Source organism: Nanorana parkeri, unplaced genomic scaffold (assembly GCF_000935625.1).
Source record: "Nanorana parkeri isolate BGI_ZX_2015 unplaced genomic scaffold, ASM93562v1 scaffold320, whole genome shotgun sequence".
NCBI lineage: Eukaryota > Metazoa > Chordata > Amphibia > Anura > Dicroglossidae > Nanorana > Nanorana parkeri.
Window position 1 is genome coordinate 560,389 of NW_017306588.1, and position 14,986 is coordinate 575,374.

Sequence of the window (14,986 nt, forward strand, 5' to 3'; positions counted from 1 at the left end):
CCCCCCCCATTTACATGATAATGAAATTTTTATATAAAACCTTTTTCCATTTTCATGACATATCTTTTTTTTAATTTCCGGTGATGTGGTAACTGGGTCTCTGTGCTTCTATGCAATGCAGGAAGGTTATGGCTGGTGGGAGGGGCCAGCAGGGTGCTGCACATAGCTTTCTGAAAACATCACAGTGCCCTGCCTCAGTACTCCGCTCAAGAGTGTTTAGACCTAATAAAAGCAGTGGGCTGTCTATTGGGAGGAGTTATGTTAAAATGCCTTGAAGGGTGGGTGACAGTCTGGAGCAGTGGGGAATTATAGGCAGGCTGTAGTTGCATGCAGATCACCCTAGGCCTTGGCACTCCAGCTGTTTTGGAACTACAAGTCCCATGAGGCATTGCAAGGCTCTGACAGCTACAGACATAACTCCCAGAGGCAGATGCATGTTGGGATATGTAGTTTTGGCACAGCTGGAGTGCCAAGGTTCGCCACCACTGCCCTAGGCAATGCCCACATGTGATGCTGAGCCTCCAAGGTTGAAAGAACTGAAATACAATGAATGAAAGGGGTGGGGCCAGGGATAGTTTGTTCAATCTTTATCAGATTATGTCCTGTCTGTGGCCGGCTTAAAACGTTCTTACATATAAGAAGGTAAACTGTCCTTCTAGGTCACCAGGGGAAAACATTTTATATTACCCTGAAGACCCAAGGGCCGCATGATTCTTTTGGTACATAGTTGATGGCCCTCAGCAGCCAATAATTAGCATTTGACCCTGTCTGAAGCCTACCTGGCCTCGTGATGTAGAGAGAACTGGGAACACCTTCCCTGGGCCCTGCGCTAATTCCATGGTTGTACTGTATATGTACACTATGAGAACATGACGACAATTGCATGTGACCCGGCATCAGCACATATGTGGGACCATTGGTTTGTAAAGTGGCTGATGTGACAAATCATTTCTCCCCAGTCTCTGACTGTTTCCCGTAGCATGTTCCCAAGTCTCTAAACACGCTGGTAGCGTGCCCACCATTTTTATAACAAGGTCACAGTTTCTTTTTTAGCATTTAGGCCTCATTCGCACGAGAGAAAGCCGGCACATACAGCTCTGTACTGCGTGCATGGCCGTATCGGGTAGCTCCCGGGAAGGACAGGTACTGCGTGTGATTAGTACGCAGCCCCCGTCCTTCTCTATGGGAGTACGTGGCTGTACGCCGCCTACGCTCACCCCAAGTGGAGGTCCGTACAGGTGCGGGTGTCCAGGCTCGGACGCAGACAGGATCCATCCTGTCAACATACGAGTACGGACACCCGCACGGATGTGTAGGGTGGGTGAGCGCAGGGCGGCGTATGGCCTCGTACTCCCATAGAGAAGGACAGGGGCTGCATACTAATCACACGCACAGTACTTGTCCTTCCCGGGAGCTGCCGGATACGGCCGTGCACGCAGCACAGAGCTGCACATGCTGGCTTTTTCTTGTGTGAATGAGGCCTAAATGTATTGAATGTAACATGTGGCCCTTTGGTGGTCACCGCTGTCCCAGAACATCGCCTCTCAGGCTGCACTATGAAGAGGGCCGTTGATGAAGCCTATGGCTACATTCTGGGGTGAGGGCCCATCTTCCTCCTCTAATGGCCCTCCTCCAGCTCCAGAAACCTGAGACATTTTAGGGGGTAAAATACGAGCAGGTTTCCATCACGGGGTCTAGACACCGAGCTGTGAGATGACACCTGGCCCCAGATCTCATTAAAAGATAAGTGTAGCAAATCATGTCCCGGTAATTGTATCCAGGTGAGTCATTCCAAAGGATTCTTTACATTCCGGGTTGGATTAGATGGATGCGGAGCTGGGAATTGGAATGTCGTGCATAACAGGTTCTACCCGTCCATCTGACTGGGCTAGTTGCTGGTAGTGATAAATAGTATTTATATTTCATCATTGGGTCAGGGGAAGAATGCAGCATGTGAGAGTAAAGGGTCAGTCCACCCAAAATGTGGTAATTATAGGTGGAGTGAGCTCCTGGCTCTTTACCGGGATTGCTAACAGTGAGATCTTAATGCCATAATTCCCGGCTCTGTTCCTGTCCACCTGGGAGCTTTAGGTGCTCTCGTACATCTACATCTATTCCGACTCCTACTACATTATCCATAATAAATAGAAATTCCATAGGAAGATCAGTGAGGTGAATGCAAGTCCTTCCAATAACCTGACCCAGTGCTGAGAGTCCATCTTCTCTGTAGGGGACAATCCATCTATCCCAGGGCCGGTGCTGCCACTAGGCAAACTAGACAGCCGCCTAGGGCGCACTGCCACCTAGGGCTCAGCCTTGACCATTCACCCCCCACGGCGCCCCCCGTCTATTTCAAATTGCAAAAGCCAATAGCAGACACTATCCACACAAATATCACTATGTGCCTCTCCAGAATATCCAAATCTACCAGCTGGACAGGCACCTAGTTAGGAGTTATGGCCGAGAGATCTCACTGTTGGGGTACCCAGGACACACAACCTTGGTGGACTGGCCCTTTAAGGCTTTGTCCAAAGGTCAAGCACGAAAGTTAAAGTGTTGGGTTACCTCAGTATTTTGGGTTTTAGGTATTATTATTGCTGCATGCCTGCACCAAAACATCAGATGCGCAATAAGCATCAGTGTCATATATTTCAACAACAAAACTTCACTCTTGCATACTGCAGCTTCATGAACAGAAAACCTTTGCACCAAGGTAAAGCCGTAACTATGTGTGATGGGGTCCCATAGCAATACCATTAATGGGCCCCCCGTGTTTTTTGTTTACTGCTACATTTCACAGACAATTCCTTTAGGGATACAGAATACTAATTGGCTTTGTTACAGTATCTCTGGGGTGCGTGAAAGTGCAACCAGGGTCCTTGATCGTCCTGTCCACACACAATGCTTCATGTGTGCACCAGATTGTGGCCTAGGTTGCGCATGAAAACATGGGCATGGTGCACCAAGGTGTGCACGCACAGGCACTCATGTGTTTCTGACATTGGGTGTGCACACAGGCCAAGGAGGGTATTTAAATTCTCCTTTCTTAAAATATCCTTATGGTGGTCGTTGTTGTGACTTCTTGGCAGCTACCTCTTCCATAATATTGCTGATTCCTGGGATCAACATGCAAAGTTATCACAATGTCACGCAAATACACTTGGTGACCCGCTGATTTTATGGCAGACCAGAATGACAGCTGCACTTTTTACCCGGCCGGAGATCGATTAATGCTGAGCAGATATGAGCTCTGTGTGCTAATGTGTGTTTCTATATGGTTATATGGCCTCCATAAAAGTCCTGATGTACAACAATTACCTGTAATGAAACAGCAACCAACGCCATTAGTCTGCTGTGCTGGTGCTACTGAACAAAACATGGCTGCCACTGGGGACTGGCCAATCAACCGTGCTCTGCTCCTGGTGTCTACGTAGGATGAACTTCTGAGCACAGAGCAAATAAAGGATTTTAGGATAGGATGGCGTAGAATATAGGATAGGCTATAGGATAGGATATAATATAGGATATAGGATGGCATAGAATATAAGATAGGAGATAGGATAGGATTGGCTATAGGATAGGATAGTTTAGACCAGTAGTTCTCAACCTGTGTAACCTCAGGACTCACATTTGTCTTTGGTCATTAAGTCAGGACCCAAGTCGCACTGCAATGGAACACACGGCATTAGGGTATTGCGTGTTCTGGTGCGGGTGTACGAACTGTAAGTAGGAGGTGCGTTTGGGGTACTATTCAAACGAATGGCAATGCAACACACCAGAACGAACGCTAGCTGCGTCTGCGTCGTACTATGTGATTAACTCACTGTACTAGTGTGAACGGGCCCTCAAAAACCCTGACATACATTCACAACTACAGACACAATCTCTCACACACACAGATACGCGCAATTGTAAAAAAGATTTTAAAGATCTACCCAGTCTCCCTACCTTTTGAGAACTGGAGTGGATCCTCAGCCTGGGGTCCAGTGTGGGGGGCTGCTGTGCTGTGACGGAGCTCCATCTATATGTGCATTGCTTGTACAGCTCCCTTGCGCGTTCTGTAGAGGTGCTGGGAGCAGGGGCGTCCCGAAGCCGAGGCAAAGCGTGCGCATGACGTCACCTCGTCCGTGTGTTATGACGTTATCGCGCATGTGCGGCCATCTAATTGATACCTGCTGGCAGCCATCTTGCTGCTGGATGCCGGCAGAGAGAGGAGGGCACGTTCACCCTGCGGGATGAGGTATGACGCCTGGGTCACTTCCTCTCTCCTGACACTGTCGGGCTCTCGGTCCATGAACGAGTGCCCGCCTCTTTAGAAGGGGTGACACCAAAATGACTGCAATGGTGTCACCTGGGTGCTGGCCTCACGCCCCTTGTGACGCCACTGGCTGGGAGCCAGCATGTGACATCACTCCAGCCCAGTCACCTCTATAGGACACGTGAGGGAGCTGTAAGTGATGCACGTATGGATGGAGCTCCCTCGTGGCCATACCCTCATCCCTTCTCAAGCTGAAACTTGGCACTGTGCAGCATATTTTGAAAGGCTGCTTTGCGCGAGAACTGACAGTGCTGTGCTTGGGGGAGGCAGAGGAGCCTCTCACCTAGAAAAGTGGAAGGCATCCGGTGACCCACTGAACACAGGGTTGAGACCCACCAGTTGAGAACCAAGGGTTTAGAGGACAGGAGATAGAATAGGATCAGATATAGGACAGGATATAGTATAAGACATACAGTAGTATCGAATTTAGGATAGGCTCGGACAGTGGCGTAACAATCGCCACAGCGACCCAGGCGGCACAGGGGTGCCCATCCAGGACATCCCTGATGCCCTGCGGGCCGCCTGGGTCGCTATGGCATCTCATGCTGCTGGCTGTCACTTGCGGCTGTGGAGAGGAACGCGCCGTTGTTCAGATTACTGACAGTGATCTGTGCAGCGGTGCGTTCCTCTCATCAGCCGCTGCTGAGTCAGTGAGAGCCTGGACCCGGCAGTGGAGGAGGAGGCGGGGCCCGTGGTTGGAATCAGAGGAGGAGGTGGGGCCCGGCGACGGGGGAGGAGGCGGGGCTCATCACCGACGGTGGAGGAAGAGAAGGTGGACAGGTAAGGAGTGTGACCAGCCCACCTGAGGGTGACCCTGCAGAGCCCACCATAGAGAGTCTATGGTGGGCTCTGCAAGGTCACTCTCAGGTGGGCTGCGTTGGATCTCAAGTGGGCTCTGCAAGGGGTGTAACTAGCGATCACAGGACCCCATACAAAATTTTGCTATGGGGCACTGTGATTTCTAGTTACTCCCCTGGGCTCGGATATGGGAAATAGGACTGGATATAGGATTGGCTATTGTATAGTATAGGTTTGGATATAGAATAGAATGAAAGATAAGATAGGATCATATTTTACAGGAGTGACAACGTTGCATCTCCACAAACAAATCAGTTCTCTCACTATACACATCCATATAAATATTTTTGTTGTTGTTTCCTGGTAACGTTTCATGTGTCGCTCTAATTACAAGAAACGTTTATCTTTTCTGTGAAAGCTCCAATTACTCTTTCTCCTGTGACAGAGGAATATTGACGCGTCACTTAGCGCTGTGCAACAATTGTATTCTCATTAATAGGAATATTGTACGCCTCCCGGTAACAGATGTTCCCTCATCAGATAATCGTTCTAATAGCACTCCAATCCACTCGCTGCTAATAAGAACATTTGATCTCGTATTACGTTTCTGTGATTTTCTCAGTGTCTCTGAAGACTTTTATCACAGTCCTTCAGATAAACGTATTTTTTTTTTACTCTCTTGTTTCCTTGTTGCTTAGAACGGGAATCTGTTACAAAAATAGCAATTTACAGTTCGCAGAGGAAGCCGGAAAGAAGTTCCTGAAATGTACCGGGATGCAGAGCGACGTCTCGCAATCCTATCCAGCAAATGTGAGAGATTCACGTCTCCCCTTAGACTGGTCTGTATGTTCTTTCCTCATATACACTATATTGCCAAAAGTATTGGGACGCCGGCCTTACACGCACATTAACTCTAATGGCATCCCAGTCTTAGTCTGTAGGGTTCAATATTAAGTTGGCTCCGCCCTTTGCAGCTAGGACAGTCTTTATGGACCTTGCTTTGTGCACTGGTGCGCAGTCATGTTGGAACAGGAAGGGGCCGTCCCCAAACTCCTCCCACAAAGTTGGGAGCATGAAATTGTCCAAAATGTCTTGGTATGCTGATGCCTTAAGAGTTCCCTTCACTGGAACTAAGGGGCCAAGCCCAACCCCTGAAAAACAACCCCACACCATAATCCCCCCTCCACCAAACTTTACACTTGGCACAATGCAGTCAGGCAAGTACCGTTCTCCTGGCAACCGCCAAACCCAGACACGTCCATCGGATTGCCAGACAGAGAAGCGTGATTGGTCACTCCAGAGAACACGTCTCCACTTCTCTAGAGTCCAGTGGCGGCGTGCTTTACACCACGGCATCCCACGCTTTGCATTGCACTTGGTGATGTAAGGCTTGGATGCAGCTGCTCGGCCATGGAAACCCATTCCATGAAGCTCTCTACGCACTGTTGTTGTGCCAATCTGAAGGCCGCATGGAGTTTGGAGGTCTGTAGCTATTGACTCTGCAGACAGTCGTCGACTTCTGCGCACAGTGCGCTTCAGCATGCGCTGACCCCGCTCTGTCATGTGACGTGACCTACCACTTCCTGGCTGAGTTGCTGTTGTTCCCAGTCGCTTCCACTTTGTTATAATCCCAGTAACAGGTGACCGTGGAATATTTAGTAGCCAGGAAATGTCACGGATGGACTTATTGCACAGGTGACAACCTATCACGGTACCACGCTTGTAGTCACTGAGCTCCTGAGAGCGACCCGTTCTCTCACCAATGTCTGTAGAAGCGTCTGCATGCCGAGGTGCCTCATCCTATACACCGGGGGCCATGGAGGTGAGTGGAACACACAAATCCAATTATTTGGAGGGGGAGGGGCCCAATACTTTTGGCAATATAGTGTATATTTTGTTATGTATGTTTTCTTTCAAACTTTATAAAAATAAACATTTAATATACAAATTGTTTTGCTGATCCTGTTGCTGGTGAGCATAAGACCACCCACTGCAATGGTTGTCAACTTAAGTTAATAGGGCTGAAATGTGCCTCTTTTTATGTTTTGTTTCCTCTGATTGTTTATGAAAGATTTTGCTGCGGCACAAGTAACTTTCAAGTATAGGGAGCACCAATGTGGAAGCATGCGGTTTTAAATAGCAGTGATCTCTAGCACTCTCATGTAATGTGTCTCCAGTCTATGACTGTCCCCAGCCCCACAGTGCCTACAGATGAAGGTGAAATACCTGCCTACATGTTCAATGGCAAACTGTAGTTTTATTCAAATGTTCTTTTTGGAAAGCAGATCCTCCCATTCAGTTTACATCGGCGCAATCTCTTGGCAGTCAGCATTTCAGGTGAGTACACTGGGCCGGCCAGTCACTGTTGGTATGAAGATCTAATGATTATTGAAAAAGTCAACAACTTCCATGGGGTGTGCTTCATTTTTCACATGACCTGTCCTGTAATTTACTTCCTTGGTGCCATCTGTACCCAGATCCCCGATGCTTACATTATCAGTGCTGTTAATATGTAACTGTGTGCCAGCGAGTCCGTATTTCACACCTACTGTGAGATTAGAGGATAACTCAGGCTGACGGCCAGAAGAAAAAACACAAGGAGCAAAAAAAGATTACTTATGATGTATATCACTGTGAGCTGCAAGTTCATTGCCAGTGGCGGAACTCAGCACGGGGATGGTGGGAGCCCCTCATAATGGGCACAGCGGGTGTACAGACCCGGGAACTCAGCACAGGGGTGGTGGGAGCCCCTCATAATGGGCACAGCGGGTGTACAGACCCGGGAACTCAGCACAGGGATATGGGAGCTCCTCATAATGGGCACAGTGGGGTACAGACCCAGGAACTCAGCACAGGGGTGGTGGGAGCCCCCTCATAATGGGCACAGCGGGTGTACAGACCCGGAAACTCAGCATGGGGATGGTGGGAGCCCCTCATAATGGGCACAGCGGGTGTACAGACCCGGGAACTCAGCATGGGGATGGTGGGAGCCCCTCATAATGGGCACAGCAGTGGTACAGACCAGAGAACTGGGTGGACTGGCCCTTTAAACATCTACATTTCCGTCAAGGAGTTAGAAGTGAAGATAGTGTGCGGTGAGGTGTATATGAAGATCTTGATTAGATAACACAAAAAACCCCATTTACACACAAAACATGACATATTGCAGATATCAGTGAAGGCCGCGGGTCTGGCAGGTCATGTGATCAGCGTTCTCCCCACCCCCAGGATTGCGTATTATTATTCACGGTCACACGGTGACATTTTCACATCGATGTAAAAAGACAATCCTGCAGCTTTGCGCTTTATATTAAATGATTGGAAAAATCTAATCATAAAATTCTTATGTGATCTCTGAATTTTTAATAATCTTTTAAAAAATTCATACGCCACCTTTCGGCGCTCATTACCGTCCTAACCAGCAAAGTCTGAGACTCCGGGGGGGAAAAGTTATCGCCACGCAATAAAAAAAAAGTGTCTAAAGTCTTCATAATTCCTCCGTGATGATTATATTACTGATGCGGCACGCTGCGCCCGCTGCGATCATACCGCCACGAAGATCACCGTTCAATAACGCAACACTGACCAACATAATGAATACTTAATTGTACAAAACTAATGAGGGTCCCGGAGTTCTACTTTAAAGATAAAGTTTAATCTGCTTGTATTTGGTGGAGGGGGGATTTAGGGGGGGGCTTGTTTTTCAGGGGTTGGCCTCCGCCTCTTAGTTCCAGTGAAGGGAACTCTTAAGGCATCAGCACACCAAGACATTTTGGACAATTTCATGCTCCCAACTTTGTGGGAGGAGTTTGGGGACGGCCACTTCCTGTTCCAACATGACTGCGCACCAGTGCACAAAGCAGGGATCCCAACCTGAAAGAAGCACTTTCAGGGAGGTGTCCCTCTCATTTCCGGGAGGTGCCCCCCCATCCACGGAGGAGAGGTTAGGGGGGCTGGGAGAGAGCACCCCCCTGAAATGATGGCAGATAGCACAGGAAGCAATAGCTTCTTTGCTATCTGCAGGCTTTCTTTTTTTTTTTTTGTATTCTGACAGTTGCATTCGTCAGAATAAAAAAAAAAGGCATACGATTGCATAGCTAGATTCCTATTGGCTATTGCACTTTGCAATAGCCAATAGGAAACTAGGTAATGCACCCGCCCACTGCTGCTTTCAATCAGCAGAAGAGGACCTGATAGAAAAATTCAGGTCCCCCTCTGCTGATTGACAGCAGCAGTGGGCGGGTGCATTAGCTAGTTTGCTATTGGCTATTGCAAAGTGCAATAGCCAATAGGAATCTAGCTATGCAATCGTATGCCTTTTTTTTTCTTTTCTGACTGACGGTCGGGCCGCGGCTCCCGATGTTAGAAAAGAAAAAAAAAAAACGATCGCAGGGAAAGGTTTAATCTGCTTGATAGAGCAGATTAAACCTTTCCGGGAGAAAATGTTTCTCTCCCGGGCGGCCGGGAGCCGCTATCTAATAGAGTTGAGATGTCTGACAAAGCAAGGTCCATAAAGACATGGATGGGGGAGTTTGGGGGGGAGGAACGTGACTGGCCGCACAGAGCCCTGACCTCAACCCCATAGAACACCTTTGGGATGAATTAGAGCGGAGACTGCCAGCCCCTCCCCCAACATCAGTACCTGACCTCACAAATGGTCCAACATTCCCGTAGACACCCTCCTAAACCTTGTGGACGCCTTCCCAAAAGAGGCGGAGCTGTTATAGCAGCAAAGGGCGGAGCCAACCCAATACTGAACCCTACGGACTGAGACTGGGATGCCAATAAAGTTCATGTGCGTGTAAAGGCGTCCCAATACTTTTGGCAATATAGTATATATGCAATGCAGGCAAAACATGGCTGGTGGTGTTACTCCTCTCAAGAGCCCTTACTCCTGATGCAAGCTGTGGGCTGGCTCTTGGGAGGAGTTATGCAAATATCACAGAACCTTGATGGGTGTATGTCAATCTGGAGGAGTGGGTGTTCCTAGGAAGGTTGTGTTTGCATCAATGATGTTGATATTGAGCCTCCATGAATGACAGAACTGAAATGCAGTGAATGGAAGGGGAGGGGCCGGGGACAGTAAGGTTGGGGAGGATGGGTCGGTGTCAGTCTGGAGGAGTGGGTGTTCCTAAGCAGGGTGTATTTACATGAAGACCTCCCTAGGTAACCCCCACGTGAGGTGCTGAGAGAGAGGCGGATGAACTCATCACTGTGCTGCTTCTCTCTTCACTGTCCAGTCACAGGCTGGGGGCGGGTCCAGGACAACCTGGTCTCAGAGAAAGAGTGTTGAATGATGCTGACCAGCAGACTAAGGACACCTAGTGGCAACGAAAACATACTGCGGGGAGAATTTCTGAATTGAAGCTTGTGTTGTTATTTTATCTATTAATGGGGCTTTTCCTTTTCATTTTGTTATTTTGTACTAAAGTTCGACTTTTCCTCTCCTCCACGTCCCAGGCATCATATGCTGCACAAATCATCATCATTGTACCATTTTCCATTGACATCCATTGCATTAAAGAGGAACTCTACCCATATCTTTGTAATGACAACAGAAACACCTGTAGAAATGTTTACTGATCACAAATGAAATACTTTTAGATAATTGCCAGATTTTTATTCTTTGCATTCCTTATCTTTCATTGCAGAAAAGAGGAAAATCACCAGCACTCGAAAAATGTCATTTTTAGAACTTGCTGATCATTTATTGACGTCACATGTGTCAGAAAAGCCAACCATTCGGGACCACACAGCAGGGGCGGACTGGGCCGGGGGGCAGGGTGGCAATTGCCCCCCGGGCCTCTCTGATGCCATCGCGAAGGGCCGCTGCCACCTGCACCCGGCCAGCCGCCCGCCCGCCCTCCGCATCCGACGCGGCTCTGTGAATGGAGCGGCCGCTGCTCCTCAAGGAGGTGCTCGGGAGGCTCCAGCAGGGGGCGCTCTAACATGCCGCGTCTACCTGGTACAGCCAGCGCGGATCGCCTCGGTATGCGATCCGGCTGGCTGGATCAGAGGCAAAAGTGGCAGACGGGCGGGGAGAAGGCGGGGGAAGAGGCAAAGCGGGAGGGGGGGTCAAGTTGGCGCACCATGGGCCTCTGGGTTGTACTTGCCCCTGGGCTAAAAGTTGCCAGTCAGCCCCTGCCACACAGGGTCCCTTCATCAGGGCAACATAATGACCCAAATAATTTTTTTTCATTGCCTCCCCATTCTTCTCACAGCGGCCATTTTTTACTAAGGGCAGATAACTATATCTCCCTTTACTTCCTGGAACCTCTGGCACATGTGACTAGGACATGTGACCATCCACATCATCTCACGAGAGGAAAATGCCTTTCCCTGAGATGTCCTGAGATTACAGATGAGATTTCCCAGCAATGCTCTGCTGATGTCACCTTCCCAGGATACAACGCTTGGGGGCACATATGACATCACTAATGCCTAATAGGACCAGGGAGAGGAAAAACAATAATTGTAAGAAAAAGAAAAATATGTTTGTTTAGGACATAAAAGTAAGATGATTTCATATTGGCATGCCGATGTGATTTTTAATAAAAGGGGGTAAAGGTCCGCTTTAACTTGGCAAAATGGACAAATGCAACCAGCTGGAGGAGGCCCATTGCCCATCTGTGTCTACCCATAGTCATAGACAAGACATGGCGGGCGGAAAGTCTGAGGGCCTGTTCACACCAGTTGCAGTGCGTTCCGGCCCGATTCTGGCCAGAACGCACTGCCTCGCATTGCGGCCGGCTCACTTTTTAGTGAGGCAGGAGGGGGCGTGGCGGGGCATTGAAGTGAATGGCACCGGTGCGATCAAAATGCTGCAAGCACTATTTTGAGCGCACCGGACCGGGCCACAGGCATAATGTGCCTTGCGATCCCGTGTGGCCGATCGCATTGCGGTCGGAGGGGCGTAGCTACGGTACCATTCACTTCAATGACCCGCCATGCCCCCTCCTGCCCCACAAAAAAGTGAGCTGGCCGCAATGCGATGCAGTGCGTTCTGGCCAGAATCGGGCCGGAACGCACTGCAACTTGTGTGAATTTCCTGCCAAAAGTTAGCAGCAGGAAATGGGGGGAGGGGACAAACAAGGCAGTCAGTCTATAGAGCAGATGTACAGAACTAACAGATTGGATCCTAAATCCAGGTCCAGAGTACATGACAGGTTCCCTTTAACTGTGAGTAAGACCTCCGAGAACGCCCGGCCGTGACTCCTGAGTGTCTCTGTGACATCACAACTCAACTTCCTTATTACTGCCGGAAGTGCAACAATATTACTCCGCAACTGATACAGAATTTGTTACATTGTCTTCCTCCTAAACTAAAGCGTCAAGTGAATGAAATGCAATAATATTGTGTAAGATGTTATAACTGGTGACAGCTCAGCCGAAAATCCAATCACGTATACGAGGGGATCATAGTCCTCACAGACCATAATAATCTATTAATAGACCGGATTAGACTCTTCATTGTATATATCTCTGATGTGTCATGTGATACAGATAAGTGTAAAGGAGATCTAAACACTAACTGAATGTTTTATGTTCCCAAAACTGCTTTTATTTTTTGTGTGTTCATTCTTCTCCCCTTCTCAGTGCTGCTGATGTCTCCTCCAGCCCCTTTCAGCCACTTCCTGCCTATACTGCTGGTGAAACCCCACCATCCCTTCTGGAGGGATTCTTATTCCCGATGAACCCCCCTGTAGGGGAATATTGAGCCAGCTTCCCGTGCGATCAGGAAGCTGGGCGCAGGCCCGGATTTCCCACAAGGCCACTGAGGCCCGGCCTCGGGGCGGCCGAGCGCAGAGGGGCGGCAGCGGTGACCTTGTGGGGAAGTTGCGGGCGCCGGTGTAAGGTGTCCCGGCGGCGGACCGTAGTGTGCGACCCGCCGTCCAATCACGACGGGGCGGCCCGAGGCTCCGCCCACCGGCCCCGTAGTGTGCGGAGCTTCCCAGCTTCCTGATTGGCCGAACAGCCGGCTCAATGCTGATTGGCTGGGATGCCAGCTTTCCAGCCAATCAGCATATAGCCTGCTTCCTGGCCAATCAGGAAGCTGGGATGAGTGTCATTACTCGCCGCCTAGCTTCTCGATTGAACGAGAAGCTGGCTTGATGCTGATTGGCTGTGATGCCGGTTCCCAGGCCAAGCTCAATCAAGCAAGTTAGACAACATGGATCCAGCTTGTCGGCCAATCAGATTGCCACATGCTTGCGCCCCCCCCTCCGCCCCTCTTTTCTGCTCTGCCAGGCTATTGCTCAGATCAAGGGTCTAGTAAGGGATTTTAGGCAGGCCCCATGCTATTTTTTTGTTGTTTTTTGTTGGCATAGGAGTTCCCCCCTAAAATTCCCAAATGGGTCTGGTATGACTTGGGGACCCCATGCTTTTTTTTTGATTGTTTCTGTGGACTGTCAGAAGCAGAGCCGTAACAATCGCCATAGCGACCCAGGCGGCCGCTATGGGGCCCGTGAACAGGGGACCGCCTGGTTCGCTATGGCGATTGTTACGGGTTGCTGGCTATCACAGACACTGCTCAGCAGCGGCCACGGCGCATTATACCTCATAGCCGCTGCGGAGCTGTGTCAGAGACAGCCAGCCGCTGCAGCAGGTGAGGGCGGTGTTCGGAATCAGAAGTAAAAATAAATAAATAAAAAGCTATGTACATACAACATCCTGCCGGCCACTCCCATCGGCCATGATCTGCCTGCATTGCACGGAGAAGCACAGAGACCCGGCGATGACTCTGATATAATGAATGTGACGGAAAGTGAAAGATTTTATTTTTTTATTATCATGTTGATGGGTGGGGGGGGGGGGGGGGGGGAGGCAGGGAAGTGACAAAAAATAAGCAAAAAAAGGGGGTGGGGGGGGAAGCAGGGAAGTCACAAAATATAAGCAGATTAGATTCCCTTGTATTATGAGCAGCGGTTAATATGACTGCGTAGTAAAAACACATAATTGCTGCCATGAAACCATAAACATGTTGTCGGGTTCCAGTCCTATGATGTCACGGCGCGCACACAACGAGCTTGTTTTGCACATGTGTTCTGCCAGCAAAGCAAATCGTTATCACACGACGCTGTTATTGTACATTTTTTACTTAATCTGCTTTCTCCACCAACCCGTGTGCACGCCGCTCGTCCTTGGACTACAACACGCGTGTTCACTGATCATCTCCGATCAGTTACCGCCATTCTGAAATGTATGTAAACCTGCAACATGTTAATGCGACGTTTAAAAAATTAGATCTCTGCATTTCCGAACCGGAAACCTTCACTAGAATAATCCCCGGTGATCCCGCCATCAGGCGCTTCCTCTTATAGGGTGACAACGCTCTCTCCAAACTGTGCCCCTGCGTTCTCACCCTGTCAGACGGGTTTCTGATGGAGACGACAAATAGTCATTTCAGCACTTATTACACAGACGTGGTCCGCTGTTGTCATCGAGCCCGCCCTGAGAAATGCCACGCAGCACGCATGTGGACAGCACTGCGGTATATGTTAGAGCTATATAAATGTGTAATAATCAGTGGCTTCACTAGGGGGGGGTGGGGGGTACGGCCCGCACCCGGGTGACACCATTGCAGGGGGTGACACTAAAATGACTGACAGTCAATTTGGTGTCACCCCCCTCTAAAAAGTCGGGCACTTGGTCATGAACCGAGAGCCCGACAGTGTCAGGAGAGAGGAGGGGACCCGGCGGCATACCTCATCCCGCCGGGTGACTGTCCCCTTCTCTCTCTGCCGGCGTCCATCACCAAGATGGCCGCCGGCAGGAGTCAATCAGATGGTCGCGCATGCGCAAGGTGACGTCACGTGCACGCGCGATGACGATCACAGAGGGGTGTCACACTGATAATAAATAATAGTATGT